Below are 20,386 nucleotides of genomic sequence, written 5' to 3'. Positions count from 1 at the left end.
CCGGCGAGCCACGGTATGGCTTGGCGTTGTTGGTTTTGGCTGCGATTGCGACACTTGATCGCTCACAGTCGAACACACACACTGACATATAGTACATACTCGTACTTGTATGCACATACCGCCGCCGCCTTTGTGAGCGCATTTGCCTCATTATTTGTTTGATTTTTAATATTTTTACATAATTTCACGCCATGAACTTTTGGTATGAATTTCGTTGCGCTCTTGATGGCCGGCGCGCATCGTAGGCTTTTATTTCTGAAGTTTGGTTTATGTTTTGCGCCGATTCTTTTCCTTTTCACATTTATGTAGTTATTTGTTGTCATTTCATCTTGTAAACTTGCGCAAATATTTACACTTTACGACCTTTTTGCATTACCTTAACACTGACCATAAAATGTGAACTCGCACAGAGGTAAACAAAATCAAAGCTGCATGCATGCGCACATACATACATACATACGTTTATGTGGAGTAATGCTAAAGGTTTAAAAATAGCAACAACAAAAATTAGTTTCTTAAACAAAAACACATTTAATGCTCGCCGTCAATGTGACATGTAAAAGATATTTTTATGTGTGAAAATCTTCCAAACGAGCTGCAAGTACCGTGAATGTTAAAACATTTGCTGTTTTTTGTTTTTGTTTTTGTTTTTTGGGCTTTTTTTGTTCATTTCGCTTGTTGTTTACATTGACTTGCGCCGGGCGCAGTAATGGAATTTTTCATTCTGGCGTAGTTGTTGTCATTTTGCTTTAAATTCTTACGCGCTTTATTTATTTAAGAATTAACATTTTACTTGTCGCCTTAAATAATATTAATTTTACATTTAACTCTCTTTTTTTTTTGTACGCCCAGCGAAGTTCAAGCGCCATTACCATGGCTGAACGTGCGGCCATGAAATATGTTAAAAATCATAAATCACTCCGAAAATCGCAAATATTTAGTGACTATGAAAATGTCACCACAAATACTTTTTTGCTCTGTTTTACGAGTTTTTATTATAGTTTTTTTGAGCTTTTTCGGATAAATAATTACACAGCAGATTACTAAAGATGTGGTTGTATGTATGTATTCATGATAGCGTACATTAATATTCGAGTGATCATCGATTTTTTCGCTACCTTGGGGGCAGACATACTAACCTCAAAAATTGAAAAAAAATAAATTTTTGTTTAATTTTTCTTGACTAATTATAAATTTGCGATCACAAACTATATAAGTGGCTTAGTTTTGCCATTTGCCCAAAATATGGAATATCGAAGCATTAAAAAACCAGAGCGCCAGCCGTCGTACCCGAGTGCGCTTGAGCGTGCCTACCATTCGGAGGTCCGCGCGGGAAGCCCACTGTAGGTATGAAATATAAAATTAAAAAAAGAAGTTTTTTCTAAAACGGTATCCGGTCATTTTCCCGAGTCGAATTTCCCGAATGCCGCTGGCCCGAATGTCTAAAATTCCGAATAACCAAATGGAAATGGAAAATGGATTCGGGAAACTGGCATTCGGGAAAAGGGCATTCGGGATTTTGGTTATTCGGAATTTTAGACATTCGGGCCAGCGGCATTCGGGAAATTCGATTCGGGAAAATGACCGGGAATCTTCTAAAACGGTGCCTCGCCGACAGGCAATGACAATTCTATCTATCACGGAAAAGTATCTCATAGAAAACATCCACGCTTCGGAGCCGATTCTTCCATTAACATCAAGATGCACAAAATGGAAGTTGTTGGATGCCTTTATTTATATTTAATTTCAATTTCTATATCCATTTCTATTTCTGTCTAAGTGTCTATCTGCATCTCTATTTTAATCTTTATCTTTTCTTTTTCTTCAGTAGGAGGTAAGCATCAAAAGCCTTGATGGCCTTTGTGCCCATCAGTGTGGAGCTTTAACCCGACCTAAAACCCCATCTTGCTCCTCCCGGAAACTTGCCGTTAAGCAATACGTCGGGAGGCCGTTATTGATTACGTTAACTTATATCAGTCAGTCTCTGTCAGTACTAGAATATGTCCGGTGCTGGTCTTGCAACGACTCTTCAGCATTTCTATCAGCCTGGAGATCAAACAGTAGTTGGCGCAGATTCGCCTTTCCGACCCATTCTTCATCACGCGCCTCTACACCACTTAATACTCGCCATTTTGCAGGTATATCGCCTCCGTGGGATGCTCGCTAAAAAACCTGCGAATGTTCGTCAGAGATCACCGGGTGAAAAGGGTAATTTTCCAAATTAAAGTGGTGTAGACACTCCTTAAAACATCCGTGACCGCTCAAAAGTTGGGTCACGTAGAAGTCAACTTTCCTTTCGAGACTATTTTGGTATGTCTGGTATCAGTTTGTGTGCCCAACGACCATTTTTTTAAATTTCCCAAAGTTGCTGCCACTCTCTAATGGTTCGCTGCCCCTCTTCTTCTTTAATAACGTATAGCAGTATTTCTCGTGTTAGATTATATAGACTCTGCAGCTCTTTGACAGAGAGATCTATAGGGATTTTCCACGATATGACTGCTATTGCCCCATCTGAAACAGTGCGATAAGAGCTCGCCATTCTAAGCGCACTTAGTCTATGTGTGGATCTTACTTATTTCATTCGCGATTTTTTCGCATTTATTTTGATCGGCACTACGTTTGTTATCATGGATATGGTGACAATTGAAAGCAGCTGTCGTTTTTCTTCCCGAGATCCTCTTAGATTTGGCAAAAGTTTTGAAAGCGTGGTGACTGCCGCCCAATGATCCTTGGACGTTATTCTTGAGTCAATAATGACTCCTAGCTACTTCAAGTACGGCTGAGGCCTAATCGAGTGCTCCCCTACCGCTATCACGATCTCTTCGCGTGGTCTGCTTTTGCTTAGCAAGACTATTTCCGTTTTCTGCGTTGCAAGTTCCAGTTTTGATGCTATCAACTATTTTCATATACGCGAAATTGCGTCATTGTTTGTATACATCACTAGCGCGATATCATCAGCGTAACCAACAAGGGTTGCTCCTGCAGGAAGGGCTATTTAAGCATGACGTCGTACATTGCGTTCCATAGCGTTGGACCAAGTACCGAGCCACGCGGCACACCAGCGGTCCCTTATATTGTTTAGCACTAGCCTCCGGGTCGTAGAGCAGCAGCCATTTGTTGGAATTGTAGCCTATAATGCGACTCTATCTCTATCTGTATATCTATCTCTATCTCTGTCTCTATCTCTACCTCAATCTCTATCTCCATCTCTATCTTTACCTCCATCTCTATATCTATCGCTGTCGCTATCTCTATCTCTCTCTCTTTATTTCTATCTCCATCTCTACCACTATCTCTATCTCTACCTCTATCTCCATCTCTATCGCTGTCGCTATCTCTATCTTTATCTCTCTCTCTCTCTATTTCTATCTCCATCTCTATCTCTATCTCTACCTCTATCTCCATCTCTATCTTTACCTCCATCTCTATCTCTATCGCTGTCGCTATCTCTATCTTTATCTCTATCTCTATCTCTGTCTCTACCTCAATCTCTATCTCCATCTCCATCTCTATCCCTATCTCTATCGCTGTTGCTATCTCTATCTCTATATCTATATCTCTATCTCTATCTCTGTATCTACCTCAATCTCTATCTCTATCGCTGTCTATATCTCTATCTCTATCTCCATCTCCATCTCCATCTCTATCTCCATCTCTATAGCTATCGCTATCTCTATCTCCATCTCTACCGCTATCTCTATCTCTACTTCTATCTCTATCTCTACCTCTATCTGTATCTCTACCTTTATCTCCATCTCTATTTCTATCTCTATCTCTATCTCTATCTCTATCTCTATCTGTATCTCTACCTTTATCTCCATCTCTATCGCTGTCGCTATCTCTATCTTTATCTCTATATATATCTCTATCTTGATCTCTATCTCTATCTCCATCTCTATCATTATATCTCTATCTCTATCTCTGTCTCTACCTCAATCTCTATCTCTATCGCTGTCGCTATCTCTATATCTCTATCTCTATCTCTATCGCTATCTCTATATCTATCTCCATCTCTATCTTTATCTCCATCTCTACCTCTATCTCTATCTGTATCTCTACCTCTATCTCTTTCTCTATATCTATCTCTATCGCTATCTCTATCTCTGTCTCTACCTCAATCTCTATCTCCATCTCTATCTTTATCTCCATCTCTATCGCTGTCGCTATCTCTATCTTTATCTCTATATATATCTCTATCTTGATCTCTATCTCTATCGCTATCGCTATCTCTATCTCTGTCTCTACCTCAATCTCTATCTTTATCTCCATCTCTATCGCTGTTGCTATCTCTATCTCTATTTCTATCTCTATTTCTCTCTCTATCTCTATCTCTACCTCTATCTCCATCTCTATCTCTACCTCCATCACCATCACTATTTTCTTCCTTAACTCTACATTTATCGCTATCTCTATCTTTATCTCTATCTCTACCACTATCCCTATCTCTATCTGCATCTCATCTCTATCTCATGTCTATTTCTATATCTATCTCTATCACTATCTCATCCCCTTCTCAATATCTATCACTATTTCAATCTCTATCCCTATCTCCATCTTTATTTCTATATCTACCTCCATCTACCTCCATCTACCTCCATCTCCATCACTATTTCCATCCTTATCTCTATCTCATCTCCATCTCTATATCCAACTCCATCCGTATCGTATAAACCTCTTTACCCTGAAACTAAACTTTTTATGTTGCCTTCCGTTTCATTTCGCCTCTTTTTCTGCGCCGATCACCATATTCAATTATTTTAATTAACTTATTTTACAATCCCGTTACTTTTACTATTTAATTAATTTAAGTTATATCGCCTACATTACAACTCAATCGGCATACGAATCGGATTTATTTGAACGCAGTCTATCGACTTTACGCGTTGGTGTTGAAAAGCGCCACATTTGCACAGCAATGAGACATTTATGTACGTATGTATGCCGCCCACAGCTTTTGGCGATTTAACAACTCGAACGTCTGCAAGCTGAATTGGCTATTCAGGAAACCTGAACGCAAAATCAGCAGAGCAGCTAACTGTTTATACAAAATGCGACGACAGCAACTGTTGCGTGGAGTCACTGATAAATTTAAAATTAAATGGTGTTGACAATCTTTCTTCAACCGAAGCGATGTGAAGCATCACAAAACATAGTTATTAGTTGTTTTGTACGAAGATGGTAGAATCCACTCAACAAATCAGCATGAAAACAATAGTAATATTATTAATATTATGTCACTTGCCTTCGTGGGGATGCCTGCACTTTTATGGCGTCTGGAAGTTTTTATGCGAGAAATGTACTCAGAATTTTGCCGACGATTGCTAAAAATACGATTTGATTTTTCATGTTCAGTCTAATAGTCTAATACCACTCACAGGCCCACTTGATTACGGTAAAAAATAAGTATTACAAAAGCCAGATGTCAACAGATTTTAATAAATATTTACTCGGTAAATTAGTGCTGGCCACAGCACTTCCACATGATATTTCGCTATTTTTTGTTTTTGTCTTTTTTTTGTACTTTGGTGTTGATTTCATGTCGCTTTTGTTTTTGCCTGTGGGCGTTCAAATGTTTATAAATTAATTTAATAATAAAAATGCACATAATTTGGCTAGTGCCGCGAATATATTTTGGCAAATGTGATAAATATCGCAGAAAGAACAGCATTTGAAGTAAAAAAAAATGTTTAAATGTTTTTTCTGATTTGTAGAAGGAAGAAGTGAGTGATGGTCTATTTTTAAATGAAAGTGAGATTAAATAATTATGTAGGCAGTTTTGCGTCTGGGTACTGCTGCACTTGGCTGTCATGCCATATTTCCGCTTTGCTTATCAGTGCCCCGAAAAGCAGGCTAGATCGATGACTTAACTAGTCAGATTTAGAGGATTTAGGCAGTAGTTAATGGAAAGCTTTGTAGGACATAAAAAATGCACAAATGCTAGCGCATATGTGAGTCTAGCTTAGACTCTGCCTTAATCAGAAGTTTCAAGTGTTAGACCAAGGAATTACTTTCGGCACAAGGGTTAACCGATTTTCAGTTAGAAAGAAATAGTGAAAGTAGAGAATCAAAATAAACAAAAATATGAGTTGAAGATGTAATGAAAACAGAGTGAGCAAAGAGTGGATGCGGTGCTTACTTTTTTTCGGTCGAATAGTGGCCTGTCAGATGAGATGTGTGAGCCCATGCATTGTCGTGATGAAGAAACCTCGAACAGTTTTCTGCTTAATTCCGGTTTCTTGTGCTGCTTTAGTATGCGGGAGTAATATTCCTGATTTACTGTATAGCATAGGACACAAAAGATGTTCTACGTCGAAGTATCGGCCATTGGGCACACTACAGACATAAAAGTATTACTATTTAGCCTGGTGGAAGAAACTCGGCATGGGTACCACAGCACGACACTCAAAGAAAACGGCCATCAAAGCCCTTAATCGAGCTCTTGGGATCTGTTCGGAGTTTTAACTCATCTGAGAAGCGTCACTCCAATGATCGTCGGTTGGTTTCAATGTCATATTCATAGATGCGTACCTGACAGCATCTTTACCGCTTCGATAACTTTTTGATCTAAAGAAAGTATTTTATATCGATGCTTTAGGACTTCTATCAATCTATTTGTCTTTGAGCTAACTTCTCTGTCTCCTCAGTTGTAATATTCGTCCATTCTTTCCGCATAACACTTCGCAAAGTCACCTTACTTGTTGTGACATGTTGTCAAATTGTTTTTTTTTTCTAACAGATCCCACAGATGCTCCATAGGATTCAGATCGAGCAACTGATGGGGTGCTTTGAGCTGTTTTGCAGCGTTTTACAGGAGCCAAAGCTTAACAATCTTGGCTGGGTGTTCTGGGTGATTATCTAGTTGAAACCAAAATGTGCTCTGCGTCAGATTCTTTTTTAAAATGTTCAAATACCCTCACTTATCCATTGTCGTTTCTATAAATTCTACCTGACCCACAGTGCCTTGTGCTCGTTATTTGTGCGTTCGAAATTAGACGGGGAATGGCTGACTTCTCTCTCCATTGCATCTGAATACTTCGATATTAGGCTCATTTGCGTTCCCGGTCACAGCGGCATAGAGAGAAACTGCTGGCCTGGCTAGACAGGGTACCCTGGAGTCGGTTTCATCGCACAATGAGTGGGTTGGGGTTACCTTGAGAACTTGTGGTCTGCTACTGGAAAGGCGGTCCTCACGTCAACTCAACGTGCATTGTGTTAGTGCGCTAACGTACAAAGTCGCGAGATTTTTTCAGCCACGGGTAGATTGGGAGCGCTCGAGAGAACTTCTAAGGCTAACAAAACCGCAGCTCTCGAAATTCGTAGGTATCCTGGTACTTCAAGTCCTTTCTTCGGAAGCTGTCTCGAGGATGGCCAACAATATTTTGTTTCTCACGAGCCTCAGAAAGCCTGATATGCGACAAACAATTTGACGACTTCTTATCCCAAAAATACAAAATTTACTTTCGTCTGAAAAAATGACTTGTTTCCAAAACTCTGGAGGCTGATTTATATAATGATTAGCAAATTCAATGCGCTTTCTTCTGCTCACAAGTGAAAAAAAGGCTTTCTTCGAAGGACTCTTCCATGATATCCAGCTTTATTGAAACTTTTAAAGCAGTTTTCGAACAAATTTTTTTTTTTAAGTTTGGTTTACGTTTTCAACAATTTTTGATGCTATTATTCGAGGTTTAACCTTTGCCATATGGATTATGCTGCGCTCTTCTCGGTCCGATAGTGTTCTTGGACGCCCAGACCTGGACTTAGATGTTAAAATCCCGGTTTGTTTGTAGTTGTTTACTACACATTAAACAGAGGAAAGCCAATATTTCGGAAACTATTTACATATTTCCACAATTTTTCCATGTTTTCTTATTATTTCATCTTTTAAATAAAATTTGCAAGTGAGTTCGCTAACCAATCAATTGTAATAACAAATAATAAAAACTGAGCTAAAACGAAAAAAAAATCTTAATAAAGTATTATTAAAAGAAATAAACTGTACGCAGACTTTCTGGTTGCTATACAGTAGGTTCTGTTTTTATGCGGCTTTTTTTTTATGCGGTTTTGAAATAGTGCGGTTTTTTTTTTTAATTACAAAATGCATTTCGACCTATCGGGAATTGTACATATAAACAAGATTCTAAACCAGCTAAGCAAAAACTCATCACAGATTACATCAGAAATGCTAACCCTACAAGTATGGAACCGCCTGCATAACTATCTAGATCAGACGTGTACATTTCCTAAAGTGACGAAAGTGATTTTACGCCAAATCCTAAACAAACGCGCAACATGTGGGTATTGTCTGACTCTATTTCTGACTTAAATTTATTTTTCGATTCTGACGTTTCTTAAATAAAGATATAATTTTCAAAAATACAATATTTTGTTTATGCGATTTTATTTAATTATTTCAGATTTATGCGGTTTGAGCATTTGAAACGTATCTATAGTTTTACTATTGAACTGGTAGCTTTTTTGATGCTGTTTTTTTTTTTATGCTGTTTCTTGCGGAACGTATCTACCGCATAAAAACAGAACCTACTGTATTTACAAGTTGCTGCAATTACTTTTTTTTTCCTTGTTCACTCCACTCGGGGGCATAGGGTCTCGACAAGACTCTTGTCTTGCGTTGGTTTCGTTAATCTATTTGAGTTCTGACAGGGTAGGTGATTAGCCTGCCACTACCAGTTCTAAGTAGTGGGAATTCTCACCTGTCGTTGCGCCTTCTTACTGCTAAGAGCGCCATCTATATTTCACATTTTTCTGCCAGAAGGGTTGCACAGATGGTTGAGGACTTCGTTACATTTGGTGTGTTTGCGCTATTACCGAGGTCGCCCGCTTCCTCTTGCTGGCGCCACTGATGCAATGTGTATGCAATTACTTACCGCATAAGTAGAAGAATGAAGCGAGCAATCTTATTATTTTCTCTTGGTTTTGTAACTTTAGAATGTAATGAAAGAACAAAAAAATAAAATATGTTTTCAACTATAAACTTGTGTTTTTAATCAATTGTTAATGCTTAAGTTGATTATTTTTAATGCATATTTCTCATACGCATTATTCAATTTTCAGTGCATTTTTCATTCACATATTTAGATTTTTTTTAGTGCTTATAATAACTCCATCTCCTCATTAAAATTACTGCAGAGCAAAAATAATGATTTTTGACGTGCTTCGTTTTCTAGTAACTCTTCTGTTCTCTATTCCTCTATCTGTGCATATCAAATTATAATTATATTCATTATATTTACATGCATAAACGTGCATATGTAAGTAAAAATCCCTTTGATTAAGCCGCAATTACACTTGTTTTTGTTATTAATCATATACAGTTTCCCCTCAAGCTCACTTCCCCACTAGTTAACATTTGATACAAATACCTTTGCAAATGCGAAACTCATCACTCACAGCTTTTTTATTGTCGTCTCATCACTTAAATTGTTCTCGTACTTTCTGCCCCAAACAAACACATGCAAAATATTTATTTTCTCATTGTTTTTTATTATTATTATTATTGGCTACTATCTCTCACACATCTAACAAAGCATGTGAACTACTTAAAGCAAATTACCTAATTTTTCAAACTAAATGTAAGAAAGAAATCCCGAGAATTGCGCACACGCTGAGGAATGTAGGAATGTTGATGTTGACAAACTTTATTTCCATATAAAAATTGTATCATACAATAATATCTATGCATGCATGTGTTTATATGTGTGTGCTATGTGCATTAGTACCTACTTATGTAAATTCATAAAAGTACGTAAATACGTACGTAAATACTTGTATCAGCGCACTTAGTACAGAAGAAAGTTTGTGATAAAAATGCTTTGCTCATAATTCTATTTTCTGTGTACTCGAGTAAATAAACAATTATGGCAAAGTTTGCGGTTACTAAAGCAAAATGTAAAAGACTCAGATATAATTAAGCAAAAAAGTATTTAGACTTTGCGTTTAAGTAAGAAATGCTGGATAAAGAAAGTGCGATAATTGCATAACCTTTGAAAGCTTCAAGTTGACATTCAACTTCAAGGTAAGCGTAACTGCATATAAAAGCGTAATTAATAAAATTGTGAAGATTCAAAATTTTTTCTTTCAACAATATTGCGATAGCTTGATGATGAACGCTAAATTGGCCAAGTAATTAGCGACACCTTGTCTTCGCTTATCATTAATCATGTTTAAGTCGCATTCAAGCAAAGTCTGATTTTTTACTTTTAATTGCAATTCGAAGCCAAATCGAATAAAAAATCACAAAAAAAAAATAAAATAAAAACAAACAAATTTCAACATTTTTGCGCGCGGGGAAAGCTGGCTTAATTAATTTTCCGTTTTTGACGGGCAATTTAGTCTGCCAAACGAAACTGTTACCTATCACTTAACGAAAAACTGCATAGTTATTTATACACATATACACACATACATATGTACATATGTATATATGTACAAGAAAATAAAGATAAATTACTACACTCGGTTTGGAGTTGAAGCGCGCCGAATGCGTAGCTGTATGTTTCCCCTTGTTTTTGTTTTTTGTCTTTTTCTCGTTGAACGCCTTACAGCACAGTTGGTCTTAAATAGGTAAATTTGCGAAACGATTAGAAACCAGAGGCATACCATTTCGTAACAAACAACAACAACAGTGGGATTTCGACATATTGAGATAAATACGAACCAAACAACAAAAAACTACTGCAGACAAAAAACAAGATATCAAAATAACAACAAAACAAATGAAATAAAATAAAACAAATGAAATAAAAAAAAACAAATGAAATAAAACAAATCAAATAAAATAAAACAAAACCAATAAAAGTATGCGAAAACAATTAAAGTGATAGCGAAATTATGAAGTTAGCAAAAGAAATGTTGGTAAACAAAAACTACAAAAGATTGACTGCAATTTTGTGAATTCAAAGCAAAATAAATAATAATAGGAACAGCAGTAGAGAGAGAAGCGAAAATAAATGAAATAGCTTAAGAAAGATAGAGATTAGAGAAAATTTAACAAAAAAAAATAAATAAATTGGTAGTAGCCTTTGCGCGAAACTTGTTATGCTGTAAATAAAATTTGGCAGATAAATTAGGTTGACATTGGAAGCAACAGGCGTAGCAAAGCCAATATACCAGCAACAACAAGCTGGTAACTAAGGTGAAATGCAGGCAATGTTATATGCACAAAAAAAATAAAAAAAAATGAAAATATATCAAAAAAACAGAACAACAACAAAAAATAGAAAAAATACAACAAATACAAGAAAATAATTAATAAAATGAAAAATAAAAAAATAAAATGAAAAATAAAATAAAATAAACGAAAATAAAAAAAGGAAAATTTAATCAAAAGAAAGATAAATAAAAATAAAAAACTGTTAACTACACTGAAATAAAATAAAATAAGTTGGAATAAAATAATACAAAATACAATTAAAAAATATATTAAAACAAAGTAAAAACCAGTCAAGAACAACAATTATGCAAATTAAATACAAAACAAAAAAATTTAGACCAAACTAATATTAAAAAATTAAATTATGTATAGGATGTGGAATAAATAAAGTAAAGTAAAAAACAATTTAAGAAATCGAGAAAAGTAAAATAAAATTTAAAAAATTAAAATTTAGCTTGGAATACAAAAATACGATCAAATAAAATAAAATGACGAAATTTAAATTAAATAAGGAATTTAAATTTAAAAAAATTAAAAACACTATAAAATTAAAAAAAAATAACTGAAACAAAACAAAATAAAATAATATTAAAAAACTAGCTAAGACAAAATAAAGTAAAATAATAATATATTAAAAAAATAAATTATGTTTCTTATACATGGGATAAAATAAAACAATATAAAATAAGACGAAATAAAATTAAAAAATAAAATAAAGTAAAAAAAATTAATTAAATCAAAACAAAGTGAAATTAAAAAACCAAAAACAAACAAAAAATATAATTAAAAAATTTAGTTATGTATAAAAAAGACATAAAATAAAATAAGATAAAATATAATTAAAAAAATTTCCAAAAGGGAAAAAATAAAGTGAAATGAAATAAAACAATAAAATAAATCAAAACCAAAGAAAATATAGTAAAATAAGGTAAAAATTTAATTAAATTAGAATAAAATAAAATAAGACGAAATGAAATTAAAAAATAAAATTAAGTAAAGAAAAAAAAATAAAAAAATAATAATTTAAGGCAAAACAAAATAAAACAATATTAAAAAAATAATAAATTATGTATAAGGAATAAGATAAAATAAAATAAATCATATTACATTTAAATAAATTAAAAAAACTGTATAACAATGTATAATAAAATAAAATTAAAATAACTTAAAATAAAAAAGATCAAATAAAATATATAAATATTTTAAAATAAAATAAATTAAATTAAAATAAAATAAAATTAAAAAAAAACCATAAAAGAACAAAATAAAATATTTAAAAATTTAATCTATACTATAAAGGTGAATGTCTGTACGTTGTCCGCGCATCACTACGAAACGACGGCAACAAATGACATAAAAATTTGTATACATTTATATTTTCACCCAATGAAGGTTATATGCATGTTTTTATGATGGAACTCCCTTCCCACAGCCTCCAGGCCCCGCCACCACTCTCACTCGTCACTTATAATCGAATATTTGCTTAAATTTAATCTAAAAAATCTTAGTTTTTCCTATTTCTCACTATTAATAGAACACTCTAGACTTCATAATCCCCATAAGCTGTTCAACTATGACCCAAATGCAAAGTTCAAAAACGGTTTGAGATAAAAAATTAATAAAAATAATTTTGCTTGATATTTTTCTGATCGGTTGTTTTGATTTTATTCAACGAGGCATAGCAACGGATGCCGGGTATTGTAATATTATGGTTATTAATAAAAAAATTATTTTCTATGAAATTATTGTTTGTACTTCTTTTATATACGTATCCTAAATCCCTCACAACTACTCCTACGAGAGCGGGGCCGGGGGTTAAAGCTAGTTTTATATAAAAAACAACATAAAATAAGATAACATATAATTAAAACAAATTTCCAAAAGGAAAAAATAAGATTAAATGAAATTAAAAAAGAAAGAAAAATAAATAAAATTAAAACAAAATAAAATAATTTTATGTTAAATTATGTATGTATAAGAAGGGAACAAATAAAATAAAATGAAATAAAATAAAATAATATAAAACAAAATATAAGAAATCTGGAAAGATAAAACTATAAATTATAATTATAGGAATTAAAAATTAAATAAAAAAAATTACATCACGAAAAATACAATAAAAATAAACAAAAATAAATTAAATTAAAACAACTTTGAATAAAACAAAGTTAAATTACTTAATCCAAAAAAATTTCATAAATAATGAAAGGATGATTTTTTTACATGGAGAAAATCCGCAACAACGTCAGTGGAAAAATATCAAAAATAAATCAAAATTTTTGAGTCCCTTCAAACCTTCACTTTTCCTACATTTTCTATGAATTCTAAATAAAAAGTTTGAACCTTTATTAAAAGTTTGCTGAATTTCTGTAAATATTGTACAAAGTTAAAAACTCGTTTTAATATAGTTTTTGGCATAGAATAACTATATTTTTATTATAAAAATAATGAGCATAAAAAAAATAAGAAAACAGTCAAAACTTGTCAGTATGTACTTTACTAATTTCGCAACGGAGTATGCAATAAAATAAAATTCACCCTATATTTAAATGAATTCAAAATAATAAACTAAAAACTTAATTTAAAACATAAACTAAAATTAATTACAAACATAAACTAAAATTAATTTAAAATAATAAACTAAAATTAATTGAAAATAATAAACTAAAGTTAATTTAGAATAATAAACTAAAATGAATTTGAAACAATCAACTTAAATGTATGAGAACAAATTTATAAAAGAGAAAAACATCAACACCATTCGCCCTAACAAGTTGCAATTGCCCACATTCCACGCTGCGGCAGTGGGCCGCTTGTACTTTGCTGCCTACGCGCCAGAATTGTTGCTCTAACCACTACAAGCAGACACCCAACGCCAACCATCGCAAAACGTTGGCGTTAACAGCAACAATCTGCTTGCCTTGCTGCAACTTCTGGCTGTGGCTGACCAGCAGACACTCGTCCGTCCGTCGCACAGGCTGTCTGCATTCCCCTTTTTTGCTTGGCGGCTTGTCTGTATCGCGCAATGCCAACCAATGCTGAACGCCAACCATTCAACGTCATGGTCTCTTTTTCTGGCGTGACGTTGGCGTCGTCATGCAGCGCTTGCATGCCGCTTGCCCATTGTTGCATGCTGCTTGCTGCCTGCAATTTTTATGCCTCATTTCCACAAAAGAGGAGCACCACTCAATATGCAGTGGCATGGCAAAGGAAATAACAACAATAACAATTTAAAGCGAAACTAAAAGTTGCATTGGCAAACACATTTTCAAGCAACCAGCAACACCAACTAACCAAGCAATGCAACATGATCAATATCGACAACAAAATATACTTATATTTACAAGAACAACAACAACAACAAAACAAAATCAATTTATACCCAACACACAATCCAGTGCAAGGGGCATAAAATAAGCGCACAAAGAAAAAAATCAGCACTTCCACCGAAATCACTCATTACGACAGCTCAGCTTGAATCAGTTTTCTTCCACACAGCAACGCTTTGCCAGCTTGCCAGCTTCAGATTGTTGGTTGTTGTGTGCTTGTTGATCGTATTTACTACCTTCTTTATTGGTATGGTTGTTTGTGTCATTACTGAAGCGTCACAACGTCATTTCCCCAGTTGTGGTGGCGACCAGCAACGCCGCTTGGACGCTGCGCTCCACGAACGACTCGGCTCATTGCGCGTCCAAACATCACGGCGTGCAGTTCGCCACTTCGGTTCAACTGCCTTCTCCAACTTCTTTATTTCACTCCGCTTCATTTCGTACAGTTCAGCTCGTTGATTTGGCCACTAACGATGTTTGTCGGCTGTGCGCGTAAGACCGCGTAATTCAAGTGTCAACGTCGCTTCAAAAATTTGTATTACTACTTCGTTGCGGTGCTGTTTAAAGACGCTTTAATGCGCGAAATTGTTTCATTTTAGATTACTTGACGGTGTATTTATTGTTTTGTTATTTTTTTATTGTGAAAAACAAAAAGCAATTAACAAAGATTGTGTAAGATAAATTGTTTCGCTGACTGATAAAACTTTTCTTGTGTGTGGGTGCTGCGCAATGATAAAATTTTTAAGACATGTGAATTTGTAAAGAATTATTTTTTATTATATTTTTTTTTATGAAACCGTGCTGACATTAACTACGTACACACAAACATAATGCATGCTTTTATAGCACTAGGAAAAGAATGTGCAGATCTCGCAATTGAGAAACCTACCGTTGTTTTAAGATGCCTTCGAATGGCAGTTAGTTACCCCTGAGAATGTTGATTTCGTAGGAAATCACTTGCAAGTATCAGAGCGATTCCATGTCAAGAGATCCAACTATTATATTTTGAGCACTATCGTACATTTTTCCAAAACTTGGTATTTATACGCTTAAGTATAATAAGAAGTAAACTGAAAAAAAAAGTTTTAACATTAACTAAATCTCAAAATGAAATATTTTTATTTTTTTTTTTATTTTTTTACGAAATCTCAAAATTAAAATTTTTTTTTAATATTTTGTAGTTTACTCTGTCTCCCTAAAAAAAATGCAGTACGCTATACTTAGCATAGTTTAATTAACTCTTTAATGTCTCTACAAACCTATTACCTGCTGGGTACCATGGCACAATAACCAGCCGCGCATATTGCGACCCATAATCTAATTTTTGTCCAGAATTTTCAAGCGTATGTTGTTATTGCGGTTGGAAGAGGCATGAATACGAGTCATCGTATTAGCTTTGATAGCCAAACTATCCTACAAGTATTGTACAGCTCTCTAGCTAACTTGGAACTAGTTGGGCAATGCAATCCAACGCGTAATTGTGTTAAGGTACAAAAAATAACAATATATAGCACCTCAGTATTTGACAAGTTTTGACTATCAATTTATTTTTATTATTTAAATTATATTTTTTAGAAAATAAAATTCTATCTATAAGTACAATAAAGGCCATATGAAACCAAATTTCAAACTATGTACAAGATTTAAAAAAAATACCAGAAATTTGCCTCATAGTTTAAAAAATTTAGCACCTCAATATTTTGACCAGTTTTGACTGTTTTTTATGTTTATTTTCTGTTTTCATAAAATTATAACTCATTGCCTACAAAAATAAAAGCATATAAATCTCAAATTCAAACTTTATGCAAAATTAGAAACATTCTAAAAATTTTCATAAACATTTTATAATTTTTAATTAAAATTTAAAAAAAATAACAAATGGAATTTTCAAAAATTTCCCTCAAAGTTGAAAAATTTGCAAAATTTAAAAAAATGGCGCAGTTGTGTAGCCCAATAAATTTTAGTACAATAAAGAAAAAATCCGAAGTGGTTCAAAATTCTCGATGATTTTAGAAAATTTTTCTCTGACGGTGTTGCGTATTTTCTCCATATAAACAAATTTCGTGGATTTGTCATGTGGAGACAAAGACAAAATACACCGTCATGCAAAAAAATTATGAAAAATTAACTGAATTTTCTAGCAACTTCAAATTTGCACTTTATTTACTAAATTTAATTGGGCTATGAAACTGCGTACCGGCTTTTTTCAAACTTTGAAAATTTCGAAATTTTTCTTTTTGGTTTTTTAATTTTAAATAAAAATTTTCAAATGTTTATGAAAAGTTTTGGAATTTTTCTAAATTTTATATACAATTTGGTGTTGAGATTTATATAATTTTCTTGTTAGACAATGAGCTATAATTTTATAAAAACAGATTATAAATATAAAAAAAGCAGTAAAACTGGTCAAAATATTGAAGTGCTACATTTTTCTCGAGGGCTGTACAATTCTAAAAGTCATATATCAACGCTTATTTTCAACAATATAAATTTTTTTTTAATAATTTGATACTACAGACTTTAAAAAACAATTTTAATAAATTTGATTTATTTAATAAAATGAAAAAAAAAATTGTATTAAATGAAAAAATATTGAACAAAAAAATAATTTATTTTAAAAAATTTAAATGTATTTAAATTAGTTTAATAAAAAATGGTACAAAAATGACATATATTTAAATAAAAATTAAATTATTTAAAAATACTCAATATTTCATTTTAAAAATTTAGTTAAATAAACCTTTTTTCAAAACAATATTTTTCAAAATTTTTGGTGGAAAATTTTTTTTTGACAATTTTCCAAAAAAACACACTTTGAAAAACATTTCCGAATTATTCAAATAACTACTTAGTTGCGTCGGTTGGTCGTCTCATCAGTACATGAATTTACATCAATATATGTACATCAATATATGTACATCAATATATTAATTAATAAATTCCTGTTCCGGTGGTCGAAAAACCGAAAAGTGCTTAGTTTCAAAATAAGCAAAATCAGTCGATTTCATGCCGTTAACCGGAATTGTGAATCTCGTCCTAGTTCACAATGTGGCGGATTGGCATTGACATTTACTTTTACTTGGAAGTGAAGTCAGAGAATTTTTGAAGTGACGAAACTTCTCCAATTAGGCTCCGCATAGGTTGTGTTATGACCCTAAATACACCCCGCGACAAAGCGATAGCACATAGATTATTACAGCACTCCGACCATTCTTAACTATTTTTTTATGTTCATTATTACTTTATAAAAGTGTACCTCATTGTCTAATAAAAACGGAATGAATCCAATTTTAAAATTTTATACAAGAATTAGAAAAATGCCTTAGATTTTTCATATTCCACTTTTCCGCTGTTTTTAATTAGAGTTTAAATATTTTCTTAAATAAAAAAAAACCTTTTTTAATTCCTTCAGTTTACCTCTTTTTATACTCAAGCTTACAAATAAACCGATTTTCTGCAGAATTGAATGTTATGTCCAAAATATTTCGAAAAACAAATTTTTTTAAATGTGTTTTTTATCCGAACAAATTTTAATTTTTTTTATTAATACTAAAATAGCTCAAGATTTTTCATTTTAAAAAACTTAATACCAAAATTTTTAATATTGAATAAATCTCCAAATTATTAAATTTCTTTGAAAATTGTTTACACAATTGCCTTGAACCATTTTTTAGCAGAATTGACGAAAATGTCCAATCGCTCTATAATGGAACATATTTACTCATTTTCGTTTTCGTTACAAAATTCGAAAAACCTCCAAGGAATTTCGAAAAATCATATATTTCTTGTATGCCTTTGCAAACACTCGCATATCTTTCAACGGCTGCTCATTCAGCAAAATAGGTATGTTAAAAGAAAAAATTGCTATGAAGCACAGAATAGTTTCTGTTTATTTTATTTTGAAGAAAGCATTCTTTTTTCTCTATTTTCTTTTCGTTTCTTTACTTAACCTCACGCCTATAAATCAAGAAATGCGGTTAGCTGCGTGAGAACGCAAATGTGCCACATAAAATATTTAAATGAATGCATAAATAAATTTACTAAAGGTGTAAGCGAGGATGTATGTGCATATGTAAGTGTATGTATGTATGTATATAAGTGCGTATGTAACGATTTTTCTTCTCCTAAAGCAACAACTTTCTGCAGTTTCCCGCAAACGCAAAGTACTTTCATCTTTTGATCTTTTTCTACAACTACAAACACACTCGTAAATGTGTGTATGTAGTTGAGTATGCGCTGAGCGCCGCATTGCAGTTTTTCATAGAAATTAATTTTATTTATTAATATTACTCGAATAACTTGTGGTAGTTCCGACATGGACGCGGTGCACATACTCGCACATGTTTTGTTGTTGGCATTTATGCTTGAACTGCGCCACCACCAACGCCATGTCTGAGCAAAAGGCGATAATATGTAGAGGTGAGGAAACACAATGGATGAGTGAGTGCCTGGCAAGGCAAGGCGATACAGAAGGCAGTGTTGTTGATGATATGGATGTACGTGATGAATCATCTTGGCACTATAGGGGCACCACACACACACACACGCAACGACCGAATGTACGGCTAATTGACTGGCACATTGGCATACATACATATGTAAATACACTTGTACGTATGTGGTGGTGTGTGGTTATAGAAAAATACTTGGTGGTTATATTTAAGAATGAGGTATCTTCTACTACATTGCCTCGATAGATCGCACGCTCCCTACTCCTCAGTCGGCTATTTGGCCTCTTGTCATGCGTGTGGGGCTAACCAGCCAACCGCACTTACCTTGTGCCAGAAACGCAGCCATCTACCTACTCACACATTTATAGGCGCATATGCGCATACCTGTTAACAACAATGATACAAAAAACAAGAACAATGTCTATTATAACTGTCCTATTAGCCCAAAGGCAATCACCACTAAATGCCAGCAGCTCAGACTCTCATTGATTGCTACAAGGCATTATACGCGTACCTAGCGGACAAATGTGCGATTGATCGCACTAAAAGGTTCCATCTCACGCTCGAAAAGGTTTATCGCATTTTCTACTTCATTAGAACTTTTCATGAACGTTGTGCGAGCATTGGGCACTATGACGTGATGTGATCATGAATATTTTTTCTCTTAAATACCAAAAAAAAAATATACATATGTAAGGTGCGTTTCATAACCATAAGACACCCCTACTTTTTCAAAGAATTTTAATTTATAGATTTCAGAGGAAAATAAAAATTTTACACATCGATTAGAGTAAGAAAAATTATCTTTATTACAGAATTTAGAACTTTTTTAAAGCATAAAGAAAATTTTTTGCAAAAATGTATTTCCAGGCGTTTCAAAGTCATAAGACACTGTTCAATTAAAGTGATCGTTTAACAAAGAATACTTTTTTCGAATTTTTTTTCTGTCGTCTAGAATATTTTAGTATTCTATAGAAGCACCATTTACTTTACCGACACAAAATAACCTTTTTTCATCGATTCTGCTAACTTTTTAAGTAAATCTACATCTAGAGAAGCCCATTCTGCCTTAATTGCCGCTTTAAGCTCCTTCGTCTTCTTAATTGGCGCGTTAACCGCTTACGCGATTTTGGCCGAGTTTAACAAAACGCGCCAGTCGTTTCTTTCTCGTGCTAACCGGCGCCAAGTGGACACACCAAGTAAAGTCAAGTCCTTCTCCACCTGATCTTTCCAACGCAGAGGAGGCCTTCCTCTTCCTATACTACCACCAGCTGGTACCGCATCGAATACTTTCAGAGCCGGAGCGTTTGTATTCATTCGGACGACATGACCCAGCCAACGTAGCCGCTGGATCTTTATTCGCTGTGCTATGTCTATGTCGTTGTAAAACTCATACAGCTCATCGTTCCATCGCCTGCGATATTCGCCGTTGCCAA

At 33.6% G+C, this 20,386-nt stretch overlaps 1 protein-coding gene across 5 annotated transcripts in view; it reads left to right on the top strand.

The window, feature by feature from the left end:
• Positions 1 to 20,386, top strand: part of LOC129247120 (uncharacterized) — a 121,023-nt gene that overhangs the window by 32,716 nt on the left and 67,921 nt on the right. For 3 of the 5 annotated variants that reach the window (XM_054886059.1, XM_054886060.1, XM_054886061.1), the window contains exon 1: positions 14,849 to 15,171. The exons of 1 other annotated variant lie outside the window; for it this stretch is intronic. The gene's annotated coding sequence lies outside the window, so the exon portion shown is untranslated. Of the gene's footprint in view, positions 1 to 14,847; positions 15,172 to 20,386 lie in introns of those variants that run through there. One more of the 5 variants, XM_054886064.1, reaches the window with a different exon arrangement.

Source organism: Anastrepha obliqua, chromosome 5 (assembly GCF_027943255.1).
Source record: "Anastrepha obliqua isolate idAnaObli1 chromosome 5, idAnaObli1_1.0, whole genome shotgun sequence".
Taxonomy (NCBI): Eukaryota; Metazoa; Arthropoda; class Insecta; order Diptera; family Tephritidae; genus Anastrepha; species Anastrepha obliqua.
The sequence above is the reverse complement of the archived record's forward strand: the minus strand, read 5'-3'. Positions and strand labels throughout refer to the sequence as shown.